The sequence below is a fragment of the Eulemur rufifrons genome, chromosome 19, assembly GCF_041146395.1.
Source record: "Eulemur rufifrons isolate Redbay chromosome 19, OSU_ERuf_1, whole genome shotgun sequence".
NCBI classification, from domain to species: domain Eukaryota; kingdom Metazoa; phylum Chordata; class Mammalia; order Primates; family Lemuridae; genus Eulemur; species Eulemur rufifrons.
Window position 1 is genome coordinate 7123179 of NC_091001.1, and position 18519 is coordinate 7141697.

The following is an 18519-nucleotide window of genomic DNA, read 5'->3' on the forward strand; positions in this document are numbered from 1 at the left end:
CAAAGGTCATGGCAACAGTTTTGGGATGCTCAAGGCATTTTGCTTGTTGACTTTCTGGAGGGCCAAAGAACCATAACATTTGCTTATTATGAGAGTGTTTTGAGAAAGTCAGTCAAAGCTTTAGCAGAAAAACGCCTGGGAAAGTTTCAGCAGCGAGTCCTTCTCCACCAACCAGAACGGTGCTCCTGCTCATTCCTCTCATCAAACAAAGGCAATTTTGCAAGAGTTTCCATAAGAAATCATTAGGCATCCCCTTAAAGTCCTGATTTAGCTCCTTCTGACTTCTTTTTGTTTCCCAATCTTAAAAAGGTCTGTAAAGGGCACCATTTTTCTTCCATCAATAATGTAAAAAAGACTGCATTGACATAGTTAAATTCCCAGGACCCTCAGTTCTTTAGGGATGAACTAGATGGCTGGTATCATCACTTACAAAAGCCTCTTGACTCTGGGAGGCCGAGGCCGGAGGATCGCTCAAGGTCAGGAGTTCAAGACCAGCCTGAGCAAGAGCGAGACCCCGTCTCTACTAAAAATAGAAAGAAATTATCTGGACAACTAAAACTATATATAGGAAAAATTAGCCAGGCATGGTGGCGCATGCCTGTAGTCCCAGCTACTCGGGAGGCTGAGGCAGGAGGATCGTTTGAGTCCAGGAGTTTGAGGTTGCTGTGAGCTAGGCTGACGCCACGGCACTCACTCTAGCCTGGGCAACAGAGTGAGACTCTGTCTCAAAAAAAATAAATTAATTAAAAAAAAAAAAAAAGCCTCTTGAACTTGGCGATGCTTATGCTGAAAAGTAAAGTTTATATTTTTAAATTTTATCTTTTAATTTCATTTTCCATGAACCTTTTGAAGTCCCCTCATATGTACGTGTAGGGGCGTGTGTGTATACATATATACATGATATTATATATACAGATAGATAAGTTACTTTTGTGTGGGATGATTTTCTTGAGGAATATATTGACAAATGTGGCATTACTGGGTCAGTGGGTCACTTTGTAACTTTTATTTTTTACATTTATTGACTCTCTTCCAGATACTGCACGAAGTACTTTGCCCATATTATTTATTAGCTGTTTTATTCATTTAAAAATTTTTTGTTTAGGGTGTCCTGTGCGGCAGGCACTGTAACAGGTCCTAAGGTCACGATTGTGAACAGGAGATGCTGTCTTTGCAGAGATTACTGTGGGAGGTTGAGAATCACACAGCGAGGAACGGCAGAGGCAAACCTAGACTCAAACAGAGTGTGACGCCAAAGCACGGGTGGCTCCGAGTGTCCCCCACACACCATAACTCCCACTGGCCCTCTCCAAGGCATCTCAAAACTGCCTTCTATGCAAACCCAGCTTCCAGACACTTTTCCTAGCCACCCCTTCCAACCAGTCCCGCCTCCTATTCTCTTCCTACAACAAATAAACCAGTTCTTGATATTTTAAAAGAAGTCTGTTGTTTCCTGATCTGGATGCTGGTTCCACAAGTATGTTTAGCGAGTGAAAATTCATCAGGCTGTATACAACGTGTTCACATTTTCTGTAGGCAAATTAAACTTCAACAAAAGGTATTTTAAAAAATAAGCATTCATCTTCTCAAGTGGTATTTTCTCAAGTTTCATTTTGCAAGAGTTCATCTCATTAATTCTCAGTCCTACTTTAATAATTCCCACAGTGTGTTGCTAATTGCTACAAATAATCATTAAATTCCCCCTCAAAAATCACAAAAAGAAATCACTTTTAAGTCAGCATATTTTTATACCCGTATCATCTCTGTTCAAAACAGATTTTGTTCTGAAAGTTTGTTTGCAAGATGCTGGTTTACAGCTTTTAATGTATGTTCATTCTCTAAAGTCAAGATTCTACAGTGTTTACATTCCTAAGCCTGAAGCATATTTAGGCCCTGCATAGTTGAATTAAAACAAACATCCCCAAGTCCCGAGTCATTCCATTATCTGGAAGCCTTTCTGAGCCCCGCCCCTGTGACCTCCAGAGGAGCAGGGACAGTGGCCTTCTCCCCCGCACTGCTCCAGCCACCCTGCCCTCGCTAGTCTTTTCCACTTGCAGGGGCACAATCCAGGGATTGTTGCTTCAGGTCTAAAGTTCTCAGCATGGTCCAAGTTCAGAATCAGATATAACACTAGCCACCCAGGCAACTGCCCAGAGCACGCTTAAGGGACACTGGAACCTCATCTCAAAACTAAAGTGATGGAAAAAATGATTCTCAAAGTAGTTGGCAGGAATATTCTGAAGAACTGCATGAAGTTGAGGGTATAACCCCCATGGGGCACACTCAAGGAAGGTCCACGGTCTCTGCACTTCTTTCTAAGGAATGTGAATCTCATTTACCGAGGGACTCATATTTTCTTAGTTGGGTGTGCATGTCTGGGGCAGGAGCTGAATTATTCAAGGAGAGAGAGAGAGAGCAAAAAGGCCGATCATACACATCTGATCATTCTATGATGTCACAGTGCTATAGAGCAAAGCTGTCAAACTATGGCCCACCCATGGGCCAAATCCACCCCACTACCTGTTTTTGTATGGCCCACAAATTAAGAATGGTTTTTACATATTTTAATGGTTGGAAAAAAATCAAAATAAAATACTATATGATGTGAAAATTATATGAAATTCAAAATTTCAGTATCCATAAATAGCATTTTATAAGAACATGGTCATACCCATTCACTTACATATTATCTAGGCTGCTTTCTTGCTACAATGCAAAGTTGCAACAGAAACTTCATGGCTCAACAGCCTAAAATATTTTCAATGTTTTTTGCACAAAATGTGTGCCAACTTCTGCTATAAAGAAAGGCAGTTCAGAGTAAGAACAGGGCGTAGACCTGGGGTCAGCAGGCTCGGGTTTAGCTCCAATGTCTGCCACTTACTGTGTGACCTTGAGCCAGTTAACCTCTGAGCTTCAGTTCCTTTGACAACAAAGGCAGTACAGCATAGTGATTACAGCGTGGACTCTGGAACCATTCTGCCTCTTAGCCTCACCCACTGCTGGCTGTGTGATCTCATGAAAGTTACTTAACCACCCCAAGCCTCTCTTCAATTGTAAAGCACATTGAATGGTACCTGGCACAGAATGAGTACTACAGAAATATTTACCATTGTTATCATTTACCTTGAAGGGTTGTTGTAAGATTATTATGAGCTACTGTATATCATGAGCTTGAAACAGTGCCTGGTACAAAATAGGCACTAGCCTGTCGTAGCTGCTCTGATGATGATGGTGCGCACCAGTACTTCAGACATCCAGAAGAGGAGCAATTAATTTTCTGGAAATGGGAGACAGGAGTGGTGATTAAGGAATCCTGCATTTAAAAGGTGATATGTGATCTACAGGATGAATAGGATTTTGACGAGCAAAGGAGAAAGGCATTGGGGCTGGTGGTGGGAGCATGTGCAAAGGCCCAGGGGCATGAAAGCACATGTTTGGTTTGGGGAAGTAGAAAGTCGTTCAGGGAGGCTGCACTGTGGGATGCTTGCTGGGGAGTAGGCAGAGGCCAGTGAGAAGAGTTATGAGACAGGATCCAGGATCGTCCTCAGCTTCTCAGCATCCACAACATGCTATTAGGTCGGGTGGACCCCACAGCCAGTTAAAATTCCTGGGTCTTTGGCACATAAAACTGTTACCAATCTATTCTCTTTGACTTAAATATTACTCGTTCACTAGACTTTTTGAGCACCTGCTCAGTGTCAGGCATTGTGCCACACAATGAGGCTAAGTTAAGGAAAACACAGTTCCTGCCCACACGAAACTTAGAGTCTAACGGCAATACAAGACGTAACTTCAGCAAGTCTCTAAGGGGGGAACAAACACAGTGCCAGCAAAGGGGAAGAGAGCTACTCGCAACAGGCAGGAATCAAGGAAGGCTTTGTGGAGACCACGATGCTAGAATGTGGCCCTTAAAGCAACTGAGCTGGAGATGGGCAGAGATGAAATAGAAAGAGAAACATGACCAATGAAGCAAAGAAACCTGGGGCTCCTAAAAGGCTGGCAAGCAGCCTGCCTGGGCCGAAAGGAAGAGTCCAGAATGGGTGATGAGGCTGGGCTCCAGTGAGCTCATTCTTGTGGCGGGGCAGGCTGGACTGCAGTGGGGACAGACCAGAGCGGCAGGTGGGGGGGCTCCTGCAGTGACACCGGAGACGGGAGCGAGGACGGCTCTGTCTGGAGCAGGTGCTATGAAACAGGCAAGGAGGAGAGGGACCCCAGCGACACCCGCGAGGTGGAACTGACACACAGACCTGAACCGCAGTGGTCCTGAGGCCGGGGCCTGGGGCCTGGGGCCTGGGAAGAAGGCCCTGGCAAACACAGGGTCGCTGGGGAGAGAGCCAGGTCTGGGAGACACGTGAAGGCGGCCTTGCCCGCCGGGTGCCTGCTGAATGCCAGACAGCGTTCAGGAGCGTCAAGGGGGCTGCGGCCGTAGGACGAGGTTGTCCCTTCCCAGATTAGTGGGAAGGGAAGAAGTGGGGACAGCAAGGATGGTCTTACTCTCCCGTGAACTTTGACATGAAATATTTAGCTAGAAGCACATTCTTTTCTATGCTATTTATAACAACAAAAAAATTATCTAAGAATAGGTGGATCTTGGACAAACAAGTTTGTTCCTACGATTGAGATCCTTTAAAAGAACAGTATACAAGTCTCTTACCTGGCACAGGAAAAGGCCTCCTGAGCTAAATGTGGGGAAGCAGGTTTCCAAACGGTATATACAGGATGATCCTGTATCATCCATTCTGTATCATCCATGGTGTGTATGAGAAAGTCGCATACACACCAACAGGTTAATGAATTGTTTCTGGTCCTGGGTTTATAGGTGATTCTCATTTTCTTCTCCTTGCTTACGTACATTTAAAAATATGTCTACGATAAGTATGTGTTGCTTGTGCAGTTTTGAAGAAGTACTTTGTATACATTGTTTTATCTTTTTAACGTTGGCTTAGAAGGGAAAGAAAAGGCTGAGCCGGTCCCTTGAAGCTAAAGAGAATTTCTGTGAGCCCTGACCAGTGTCTTTGCTAGAAAGTGTCTCGGTCTGGACAGCTGGATGTGTCTACAGGCCCCAGCAGCAGGGTCCCCAGCGTCTGCGTCTTCCTCTGCCCCCTGGAAAGGTCACACGCAACGCTGAGCAGTTCCGCCCTCTCTCTGACCGCTGACCACAGTCATCCTCAGCCCCAAGCCCATCTCTTCTTTCTTCTTATTCATAAGAGAGTTTTTAAAGTCCTTCTTAGATATTTAGAGAAATCTGAATATGATCTGGGTATTAGTTGACATTAAGGAACAATTGCTAATTTTGTTAGGTGATAATCATATTTTTAAGGTCTTTATGTGTTAGAGATGTTGATGTATTTATGAAATTTATGAAGTATTTAATGAAATAGGACGTCTAGAATTTATTTTACATTATTCCAGAAACAACAAGAACAGCAAGTAAAGGCGGTGGGTGAAATGAGACTGGGGGGTGGTGAGAACGGCTGAAGTCAAGGCACGAGGACAGGAAACGCAATCGTCTGCTCCAAAACTTTACGTGTTAAAAGTTTTAAAAGGTGGAGTCTGTTTCCTATAGCGTTTTGTCAGATCTGTAGTTTTTTTTGTTGTTGTTGTTTGTTTTTTTTTTTTTTTTGAGACAGAGTCTCACTCTGTTGCCCAGGCTAGAGTGAGTGCCATGGCATCAGCCTAGCTCACAGCAACCTCAAACTCCTGAGCTCAAGGGATCCTCCTGTCTCAGCCTCCCGAGTAGCTGGGACTACAGGCATGTGCCACCATGCCCGGCTAATTTTTTCTATATATATTTTTAGCTGTCCATATTAATTTCTGTCTATTTTTAGTAGAGATGGGGTCTCGCTCTTGCTCAGGCTGGTCTCGAACTCCTGAGCTCAAACGATCCACCCGCCTCGGCCTCCCAGAGTGCTAGGATTACAGGCGTGAGCCACCGCGCCCGGCCCAGATCTGTAGTTTTATCCTCACTCTCTGGTTATAGAGAAAATGCAGAAAAATATCACCAAAAAAAAAAAAGTATATTTTACGCCATGGTGACTTTTTCAAGTATTTGAAGGAATGTTGTTGGTGCATGAAATAAATAAGTAACAAAAGGATGACGGTGCAGAGGCTCACGGCCCGGCCCCGACAGAGGGCGTGGAGGGAGAAGAGTCGCAGTCCCGGGCGAGGAGCCCCAGACCAGCCGTAGGAGGAAGTCCTGTGCTTCGAGGACAGACTCGGCACTGCAGGAGGACATCACTCCCTGCTCCTGGGGCAATGAAAATACTCCAGCCAAAGGACGCTCCTGATGTTACTTTGAGATTGCTGGAACTCTTAACTCCCTCACTGGTATCATTATGTTCACTAACTTTCCTTGGCCCTCCCTGCCCTAATTCTGCAGAATTAGCTCTTTGCAAAAGAGCAAAAAGTCATAATGAGAATAACTTAAAAGAAAAGAAACTCAAGAGTGAAAATGTATGACCCACACGAAACCAGATGACAAATCAAAGTAACTGCGAGAGTGAGAAAGACCCTGTACCCCGGGGGTCTTTTTTGTCTGAAAAGGTGAGAGGGCGGTGGAGTTTCTATTTTAGGATTTTATGTTTTCCCCTTAAAGTAGCTGTTTGTCTGATCTTTACTTGTGATAACATTATATTTAACTGACATCTGGACGGACCTCCACTAAGTCCAAGATCCCTCCCAGCTCTAAAAGCATCATCTATGACTAAGAAACCCGCCTGGGTCACCCCTCCCCCACCCGAGCCACCACCACCACCATCTGACGCCCAGTCAAGCCCTGAGTGGAGGACAACATGTCCCCCCCGCATCTGCGGGTCCAACAGGCTGAAAAGGCCCTCCCCATTCTGGCTCACTTCTCTCCTCATTTTCTCTAGACTATTTCTACATACCCTTATTTCCGATTATAAAAGTAGAACGTATACATTATAGAACATTTTAAAAACACTGAAGTGAAGGAAAAGGCAAAAATCAATTAACACCTAGAACCAAAACCTGTAAAACAGTAGTGTGTCATTTCCTGTTTCTTTTTTCAGTGTATCACTTTTTTTTCAAAACTAATATCATACTTTGTATACAGTTTGGCATCTTGCTTTTTTAAATTTAACATTTACATCATAAACGTTTCCTATATCAAGATTCTTCGAACATAGCATCATGTATTTAAACAATTACCTACTGTTGGATATTTCATTGTTCCTAATTTTTACTACAATAACATTGAGTGAACATTTTTAAATACAAATTTACATAAATATATGATTACTTCTTTAGGATAAATAGATGTGAGTACAATTACGGGGAAAAAAGAGATGGAAAATTGGACCAATTTACATTTCACAAGCCAGGTATGAGACTGTCATTTCATCACACTGTCACCAACCATGGGGCCTCATATTTGCCAGTTTGACTTGTTTTCATTCACATTTCATGAATGACTGGTGAAGATTAAAATTCTCTCATCTGTTTTTTGACTATGCATATTTTTTCTTTTCTAGATCATTGGCTTATGCCTTCGGCCATACCACCCTGAACTTACCCAATCTCGTCTATAAATCATTGGTTTTACCTACTTTTCTAGCAAGGTGGTCATCATTTTTTAATGACTTTTAAAATCTTTTTAGAAATTAAGGATATTAATCCTTTCTTGATTAAGTGTGTCGCAAATATTTTATTTACACACACACACACACACACACACATTGTGTCCATGTACTCTGGGAATTCCCTGAATTCCTGTCACTCCCCGTCACTGAGCAATCCCTAAACGGAACCCACAGCAGCACGGCCCCTGTGGCGGAAAACTCAGCGTGACGCAATGGCTGAAAGGTCATCTGGTTCAGCCCACTCACTTCCCCGCGAGGAGGGCGCGGACTGCAGACAAGCGGTGGCACCTCCGGGCTCGCTGAGGCCCAGAAGCGGAACCAGCCACGTCAGCTCTCGTTCCACCCACACAGGATTCTTTCAGAAACGTATGATGTCGATATTTTACATCCCATACTCAATTTCCTGAATATTTTAAGCACAGAGCTCATATAGACAGCTACACAGATATTCCAAACTATTCAGTAACCAGTTTTGCCTTTTTTCCAGAGAAAGATGTTGTGGTGTACTGGTGGCTTTTTACCCAGAAGGTAGCTCCCAGTTTTAATATAAAAGTACTTTCCAAACAGCTCTTCCCTTGCTCATTGGCTCCCTCTGAGATGGCCCACCTCTCTTTAGGGGCAATCATTAAGTTTTGCAACATTCTCTAGGATTAGGGTAAACACTTAATTTACAGACTGCTTAAACAAAGAGAAAAGAAGTCAAGGTATTCGCTCCGGATATTTAGCCCAGACCACAGAATGGAGCGAAGAGATTTAGTTTTAGTTTCAATGTATAGAATTGCCAATATTCGATCATTTGCAAAGAGCCCAAATTGTGGGGTCAGCGGTCTGAGTTACAGTCTCATCTTCGTCGCTGATTCGCAGTATAACCTCGGTCAAGCCACATAACTACAACTGCAGAATGTGGATAATGATGCATCATTTGTAGGATTTTTAAGGCAATTGAAAAAAAAAAAAACTATCTCCCATGCCTAGCTGAATGCTACAGATAAAAATTAACACAATTGCCAGACACTGTTTTAAGTGCTGTGTGAAAATTACCTCAATCATGACAACAACACTGTGACCAATACCAATTTTGTCTCATTTTTCAGCTGGGGAAACTAAGGCACAGAGAAGTAAAGTACCTTGCCCAAGACAGCAAGCCAGTGAGGAGAGATGCTGGGTTGGAACCTGGAGGTCCAGCCTCTGGGCCTGTCACCTCCCTCCCCGGCCTCTCCCGTGGCAGCAGAGCCTGCCCCTGAAACCTGGAGGGGACAGACAATCCTCACACAAAGGCAGGACGTGAGGAGGGAGTGCTGAAAAGACGTTTCTCTGCTGCTGAGTGATTTCTTTCTTACCACAGCATGATTTCTAACAGCGTCTGAAAGATTTCTGCCTTAATCAGACACTCTCGTACATCGCTGGTAGACGAACAAAAGACGGCCGTCTTTGCAGACAGCGATTCAACACAATCCGGCGGCCAACTTAGTGTGACACCCAGAGCTGATCATTTTTCAACCCCTCTCCTCTCTGTGACAAAATTATTTTCATAATAATGTGTGAGAGTCAGGAATAATCATCTCTAATTCATTCTTTAGCTTTAAAACAAACAAGTTATAATTTACAAAAAAATAAAATTGAACTTTGAAAAATTATTCAAGTTCAATAAAATATTTCATGTATGAACTAAAATATGCACTTACCAATCAAAATTAATTATACTTCGTAGTTTGTACTCTGCCTCACTGTTTTAAATTTAAATACAAAACTCCAAGAGGTCACAGGAACTAACTCAAATTCTGTTTCTGGTCTCCACAACCACGGCGCTATCATTATTTATTTCTAATCTACTGTTTAAACTCAGGAATACATAGTTTCTTAGGGGTTGGAGACACAATTTGCCTCCAAAGCTCTTGTGAAATCCACACACACCATTAAGAACTTATTCTAACTTTATCACTGCCAGAGCATGGTGATAATAGAAAGCAGACTCATGTTGGTTTTATTACTGTTTTTAAATTCTCTACAAATGACACACTCCCTTATTGCCTGCACCTGGGGTAGACCTCTTGCACCACCCCATACTTTAATTTCCCGCCAGTATCTATTAAAAATTTTAATGGTCTAGGCGTTGTGGCTCACACCTATAATCCTAGCACTTTGGGAGGCCAAGGCAGGAGGATCACTTGAAGCCAGGAGTTCAAGACCAGCCTGGACAACATAGCAAGATTTTATCTCTACAAAAAACTTTTTAAAAGAATAGCCAAGGGTGGTGGCATGTGCCTACAGTCCCAGCTAGTCAGGAGGCTGAATCGGGAAGATCACTTGAGGTCAGAAGTTTGAGGTTGCAGTGAGCTGTCATTGCGCCACTGTACTCCAGCCTGGGGGACAGAGCAAGACCCTGTCTCAAAATTTTTTAAAAAATTTAATGTATGTATCTTTTTTTTAGGGACAAGGCTTGCTCTGTTGCCCAGGCTGAAGTGCAGTGGCATGATCACAGCTCACTGCAGCCTTGATCTCCTTCCTATACAAGTAGTCAAGATGTGCAAGAATTTCCATTGTTGTATCATTTGTAACAGAAAAAAAAAAAAACTGGAAATAACTGAAAAGTCCAATAAGAGGCAAGGGTTAAATTAATTATGCCACATCCAAAGGGCAGAATCTGATCCAGCCATTAAAAAGAACGAGGTCAGCACGTGTGCACTGCGCAGGAAGGGCATGATAAAAGGCAAGTGGGAATCGCTGGGTTAAAGGTGTATAAACTGGGCCCAGTGGCTCACACCTGCAATCCCAGCACTTTGGGATGCTAAGGCGGGAGAACCACTTGAGCCCAGGAGTTTTACGGGGAGCTACGATTGTGCCACTGCACACTCCAGCCTGGGCAACAGAAGGGGACCCTATTTAAAAAAAAAAAAAAAAAAAAAAGGAATGTAGATAAAATCGTAGTAGAAATGTAGCGGCTACTCCCTAAATTGTCTCAGGGAGAAGAGGAACATGAAGGAATAATCTAAGAACAGGTTTGTACAGATTTTCTTAAACTTTTTAAATCCCCTTTTGGAATAAAGATTGATGGACTTTTTATATGGAGGATATTGCAGATACACAGCATCAGGATTAAATATTTCCCTAGATGCTCAACTTCTGATCAAGGACTTGATCAGAACGATCAAGAAACTAGAAGAGGCTGGGCGTGGTGGCTCACGCCTGTAATCCTAGCACTCTGGGAGGCCGAGGCGGGTGGATTGCTCGAGGTCAGGAGTTCGAGACCAGCCTGAGCAAGAGCGAGACCCCCGTCTCTACTAAAAATAGAAAGAAATTATCTGGCCAACTAAAATATGTATAGAAAAAATTAGCCGGGCATGGTGGCACATGCCTGTAGTCTCAGCTACTCAGGAGGCTGAGGCAGTAGGATCGCTTAAACCCAGGAGTTTGAGGTTGCTGTGAGCTAGGCTGATGCCACGGCACTCACTCTAGCCAGGGCAACAAAGCAACACTCTGTCTCAAAAAAAAAAAAGAAAAAAGAAGAAACAAATGCATAATGACCCTGAACCACCAGGATACTCCAGAACAAAATTATTTTTTAATGGTGCCATTTATTGCTTATGAATATGTAATGTTCTATTAACATTAAATTCCAAATTCATAGAAGTCTGAAAAAAGATGAGAGAATATCTGCCTTTAATTGGCTTGAAACCAGGCCTCCTCTTAAAGAGCCTAATGGGGCAGAAGACAATAAAGAAAATGTTAATACAGTTTAGACTACGCCTAGAGGTTTAAAAATTTTTTTTTACTTAGTTAATAATGTCTCTGGCCCTCATATTTTTTTCTCTATAGAAGAAATGATTTCATATAAAGCGGTCATGCAATGGCCATGAAAAAGCAGAATGGTGTGGCTGCACTTCATCGTAATAAGGGCCCACAGAGCTGGGACCTTAGAGAATAAAATGCTGAATTAGAGAGAGGGGAAGCCACATTCTGCATATAAATGACCTCGCTCTCAGCTTCATCTCACAAAAACTGAATTTTAAATGGACAAGTGCTATAATAAAGGGAAATGCGAAATGCCAAGAGAACACTGAGGACAGAGTGTTCAAATCTTCCCAGGCTGAGGGGTGGAGGGGCGGAGGGGCCGAGGGGTGGAGGGGCGGAGAGGCCGAGGGGAGCAACATCTGAACTGGGTCTTGGAGGAGAGGAAGAAGGGGTGATGGGCGGCCGACGCCCAGGTGTGCACGTGGGAAAGGCCTGTGTATCTGGAGGGTGGAGAGTGGGCTCTTGTGGCGGAAGCACAGGTGAAGCTGAAGTTGGACAGGCACAGTGGGGCCAGTCTGTAAAGGGCCCTTTATTCAACATGAAGTAACAAATAGCCTCCAGCCAGCCTTCCCTCTCTTCATCTTCCTCCTTCGCCCTGTCCCCACCTCAACTAGCCACTGCTGCAATTTCTCCAGACCACGTAACATCCCCTAAACTCTCCCTGCCCCTTCCTGCTTCTATACCCGTAATCATGCTGTTCTCTTCTCTGCTCTGACTCTTCCTAGTAAACGTCTGCCTGCTCCAGAATGCAGCTCAAATGCCACCTCTACCGTGAGGCCTTCCAGAAACTCCCAGTAAACTCTTTTTTCTCCCTTATTTGAACGCACATATCATCTTTAAATGTTTTCACATTTACTTTTTTAAATAGTTAATACATGCCTATAGTAAAATTCAGACAGTACAAAAGTGAAAAATACATCTGCCTCCTGTTCTTCAGTGCCTAGGACATGTTCCCAGAGGCAACCATCGTACTAAGTTTCTCATGCATTTTCGCAAAGCTGTAGCATTATTACAAGAATTCACGTGCGTATATGTATGAATGCATGCATGTAAATATTACACACACAGATATTTTTTATCTACAAACTGCAGCATAGTACACTATATTCCCTGATGCCTTTCTCGATAACATGTCACAAAACATTTTCCTTATCAGTAGATTTTGAGTTGCTGCTTCTTCTTTTTTTTTTTTTTTTTTTTTTTTTTTTTTTGAGACAGAGTCTCACTCTGTTGCCCAGGCTAGAGTGCCGTGGCGTCAGCCTAGCTCACAGCAACCTCAAACTCCTGGGCTCAAGCGATCCTCTCACCTTAGCCTAGTTCTGGGATTACAGGCATGAGCCACTATGCCCGGCCCTATGGATTACTCTTAAAATATAAATATAATAGTAAATATAAATGAAAAATCAATGTGGTGGTTGTGACTTTTTTGCACTGTGTTGTATGTAGATGCAGCTCAGGGTGGTCAGGCCCCTGGACTAAAAATCAGGCTTGAATGCTGACTCTACCACTAATTACGTGAACTTGCTCAAGCCATTTAGCCTTCCTGGACCTGTTTTCTCATCTATAAAATGAGGCATTGAACTAGATGGGCTCTCGTTCAATGTTCAATATCCACAGCTGGTATTTCATGTTTCCGTTAAACACTGCTATCCCGTGCTGCCTGAGAGCAGGTTTTAACACAGAAAAGGATGAAGGTGCAGACAGCTTACAGCTCCCACCGCAGATGGCCTTGCTCCACCCCCAGGCTTCTCCTCTGGCCTGGTCTCCCCCAGCCTGCCTCCTCCTGCCACGCTAAGCGCAAGGGACCCCAGCAAGTGCCTGATTTCAAGACTGTGTTCAGTAGCAACTGTCTTAGATTTACACAAAATAGAAACAGAATTTGGGCACCTTTTCCTGGGAACATGTCCCAGTCCAATTTAGAGTTCACTGGCCTAATTCGTGACAGAGAGAAACGGCACGCAATGAGGGCCTCAGAGAGCTCTCAGAGACTGCCTGGAGAAAGCACCGGCCCACCTGCGGACCATCGGCAGCAGAACCACCAGGTGGCCAGCGTGGCCTAGAGGCCCAGAGGTGAGTCACTGGGCTCTAAGAAATCCCTCGGTTCTCTACGGCATCCTCATGTCTTCCTGGACAACAAGGCAGCCGCTGGCCACACCACTCACTTGCCTCCCAAATGTGCACACCAAGGACAGAGTTCTGGGGCTTGGAAGAAGCATTCCACAGCCTTAAAACAACCATTAGTCGCTGACCAGATGTCCAGGGGAGGAGCAGCTAGCGCAGGCTGAAGCCTGGCGAGGTGCTCACTGGCCACCCGCTCCCAGCAGGGTGATCTGCAGCTCCGGTTAGACCATCCACAGCTCCTACCTGGACCCACTGCTCGTCTTTCACGCCAACTCTCGCGCTCCACACAGCTATCTTCAGTGTGTCTGAGACGAGGGGGCACAGCCCTAACGCCGTGGGGACGTGCAGAAAACACACTCCCTGCGGAACTGACTCGCCATTTCTATTCACTTTTGCCCTTGTTTTTTTCTCTCCTTTTAAAATACAAGATACGCTGCTGCACTGGGTAACTCTTCAAAGGGGAAAAAACAACACACCTCTTTTATCATTGAATTCCTTACTATTAATATTATTAAAAATATTTAATAATGTGGGGGAAGTATATTGCAACATTGTTGTACAAAAGAAAAAGCAAATTAAAGTCAGTATGTGCAATGCGATCCTGATTTTTTAGTAAAAATAAAAGAGAGGGAAAAAGTAAGGGACTGTACCAAGATGTTGACAACGCTCGTATTAGAGCAATTACAGATTTTTGTGTGTGTGTTTATCTATATTTTCCAAATTTCCTTCATAAACATATACTACTTCTGTAACAAAAACAAGTTGTGAAATAATGTCTCAGGATTTTTTGTAAAAGAAAATATAAATGTGTCCTACAGTTTTTTCCTGGGAAGAAGTAACATTTTTGAGTATCACTGGATAGACACTTTCAAGAAACTGAGGCACAAGAGGCCTGCGGCCTGGGTCAGGATGGATCCCCGACTAATCAAATGACCTTTGGCAAGCGCAGCAGCCCCACCCTCTCACCTGACAGGGGAGCAGGTCTTGCCCGTCTGCAGGCCCCCTCCCACTCGGGGTGGAGCTCGTAGCAGGGCTCTTTCAGACACCACTCAAATTTAAATAAAAGAAAAAACAACTTGGACTAGTCCAGTGATTGGGATTGTGTCTAGCTAGGAAAATTTCTGACAGAACCGAGATCCTAGGAAAATTGATTTCTTGTGTAATACCATAGGATCCCACTGTTAGGATTCATGGGAACTTCTTTCCTTTTGTCACTGAGACCAGAATGGTCAGGTTGGTTGAAATCTAAAAGACCATCTAATCCTGCCCCCAAATTTCAGTTACCTGATCACCATACCTGTTCTTTTTGCCATGCCGGCATTCTCCCTGAACTATTATTTATTCAGTATGTTCTAAAGATCAACTCCAATGAATTCACGTGACCTTGCCCTGAACAATAAAATGTATGAAATCACAGATTTGATTGTCAATTATATTTTTTTTCTGAAAACATCAAAAGAAATAAGTAACTATTAAAAACTTTTTTTTAATGTTTGCCCTTAAAAAGATCTTATTTACCACCATTAGTATGCATATCGTAGTTGGGGAAATACATAGCCAATCTAATACTCAAAGTTTTCAGTTGAGAAAATTGACAACCAGAGAAACAAACCTCTTGCTTAGAGACTCATATCTGTGTGCGAAAGACTTATGTCTTTTGTTTGTTTGTTTCGTTGGTTGGTTGATTTCCTCTTTCCTCTCTACAAAACAATAATTCAGCTAGCCTGGAGCCAAATAGACAAATAATCCTTGGAGTAGGCTAGCCTGGCTCTCATTTGTTGATAAAGGAGAACCACACAAGGAGGTTTTTTTTTTTTTTCTTTTTTTTTTTTTTGAGACAGAGTCTCATTTTGTTGCCCGGGCTAGAGTGAGTGCCATGGCGTCAGCCTAGCTCACAGCAACCTCAAACTCCTGGGCTCAAGCAATCCTCCTGTCTCAGCCTCCCGAGTAGCTGGGACTACAGGCACGCGCCACCATGCCCGGCTAATTTTTTCTATATATATTTTAGTTGTCCATATAATTTCTTTCTATTTTTAGTAGAGACGGGGTCTCGCTCTTGCTCAGGCTGGTCTCGAACTCCTGATCTTGAGCGATCCACCCACCTCGGCCTCCCAGAGTGCTAGGATTACAGGCGTGAGCCACCGCGCCCGGCCACAAGGAGGTTTTAATAATCTTTTGCTCTCTCCTGATGGTACCAAGAAATGGGGTAGTCACTATTTCATAAGGGCAGCATTCTGCTATTTTGGCCCTTGGTTTAGTCATTATGTAGTTAAATAAGTCACTTTCATAACTTATTTCTACTGCAGATTTAATATTACCTATATTCAGAACAAATAAAACACTTATTAAAGACAATTGAAATAATCCAGTTCATCAATCATATAAAATCCCATAAATACAGCTCATAGACATTTTCCTTCTTGTTTTGCAAGAAATACAGAACAATTTTATTTCAGTGAGATTTTGATAGCAATAAACTAACCTGTTGTCTAGTCAGCAAAATATTTCTCTAACTAAATGCATGTTCTGATCATCCAAAATCAAGTTTAAAAAACTCCTTAAAGTTTTTATTAGCTGAGACTCAAACAGCTTCAGACTAACAAGGATAAAGGCTACATTTTTAATGATCAAACACTGGTATCCAATAATGGCAAGCTATACTTTTTGCCTCAATCTTCCTTCTTCTTTTTTGATTTGTTTTTTGGGGGGTTTTGTTTGTTTGTTTTTTGAGACAGGGTCTCACTGTGACGCCCAGGATGGAGTGCCATGGTGCCCTCATGGTTCATTCACTGCAGCCTCAAGCTCCTGTACTCAAGCGATCCTCCCACCCCAGCCTCCCCAACTGCTGGGATTACAGACGTGAGCCACCATACCTGGCCTCAATCTTCCTTCTAAAGAAAAAAAACCTTAAAATGTTTAAAATATAAAAACCATCTTCTTAAAAGTATCAAAGAGATGAAAATATAGTCAGGAACTGTCAGGCCAAACCCTAAGAGAAAAGGAGAACCCAGTGAGGTCAGCAATGTTTGTAAACCGAAAGAAATGAAGATGAAAAATGAGAAATGGGCCAGGCCTGGGCAACACAGAGAGACCTCATCTCTACAAAAATAAGAAAAAAGAAATGAGCTGCAGATGGCCTCATGGGGCAAGGATGGCAGAAGTCAAGTCCAGTGTCCACAGAGTGGTATAATGGACACTGGAGACTCACAGGGGGGATGAAGAATTACCTGTGGGGCACAATATACCCTACTCAGGTGACCGGTGCACCAAAAGCCCAGACTCTACCACTGCACAATACATACATGTAACAGAATTCAACTTGTACCTCCTAAATATACTAAAATAAAGAATTAAAAAAAATTTTTTTTAAGTCCAGAGTCTATCCAAGGTGGATAAACCAATGGACCCAACACAGACATTTGAGCAGGAACTCCAAAGGGTCCATCGTCAGGGAAAGGGGAATCAGAAGTAATCCTGCCCCTCCCCTATCCCAAGAAACTGGAGAGAGGCATTACCTAGACTACATTTAGAGAAGGGAGGCAAGGAAGGGCGAGAGGGAGGGAGGGAGGGGACAAGAAAAGATGTACAGTCCTTAAAAGACTGGAATCCACCCAGGCACCTGGCAAAAGTTTTCAGTTCTCTCTAAAGAAACACATTTTCACCCTAAGCCTTGGAAAATGCGTACAAATAATTTTTCAAGGACAATGATGAAAACACAAAGACAGCACCTTTATTATCTTAAGGCACATGTTACCACCTAGAGCAAGAGAGACAAAAGTAGAAGAGAAATTATTTCAGTGTTCAAAATTAGTGGCCTCCTACTTCCCCCATTCTTAGGATGTCATTTTGGCACCCACTTTTGACACTCCTGATGTCTGATGAGAGGAGCCTTGCTGGATATACGTGCTGCAGTTTTAAAGAAAATGGCAGCCTTACCTGGAGTTCTTATCTACTGAATGACTTTGCCAGAGCTCTCGGCTTCACCTCACACCCTCAGAAGTCTGAGTCCCTCAGCCAACAAGAAGGCATCCGACTTTGCAAGATGAAACTCACTTCAGTCAAGTTTACAAGACTTGCTTACATACCAGCAGGACAATTCACGTGCTGACCAAGAGAAACGCAACTGTCACAAGGACTAGACCACCCTCAGCACGGCCTGTGTATTCTTTCCCCTCGGGGAGAGCTATTAGAAAGCCAAACCGTAATGAGGCGTTCCTGGGTCAGCAGAATGATCCAAGAAGATGCTTTAGCCCGAGGCCCACTCCCTCCCTGTGGCCTTGTCAGTGGGATCAAAACACAGGAAGCCCGTTAGCCAAGATTCCCTCTCTGCTGACAATGTATGGATGGAGCTGCCAGAGGAGGATTCTCGGACGCGCTTGTTGTTCCGTGGATGACCAACCCCCTTTTTTCTGATCAATCCCTCTGCATTAAATGCATCTTCTCAGGAGGTGACTCCCTGGTCCCTTTCACGTACTAGGCTTCCCTTGTCTTGCCTTGGTGGCCCCAAGCCCACCCAAAATGACTTTCAAGAGACAATAATAGAACTCCAAAAGAGCTCACCCCAGGACATGAGCACCTTCTTAAATCTATAATCCCCAAGTGAACTGAAATGCACCAGAAGATAGTCCCCAATCTCCTTCACCCTCCTCTAACCACTTCTTCACCTGGGCATTATGCCCATGTCTCGTAAGACTCACACTCGTGTGCAGACATCCATCAGAAACCTTCCTCTGGCTCCACCATCCCCAAAGTGCCACCCAAAACACAGCCCACTGACCAAATACCCAATGAGGAGATTAAAGAATTTGCATTTATATCAACCACATCTTCACAGTACTCTATGCTTTGTGCACGAAAGCTTTTAAAACAAAGGAACTAGAGGAAGGAACGTGACAAGAGGGAGGTGCAGGAGCAGGGGCACAGGGCAGCGTCCTAGTGTCACACGGCCGAGGGCAGCTGCTCTCCCAGGTACCATCTGGAGACTTCGCCTCACCCCCTTTCTTGC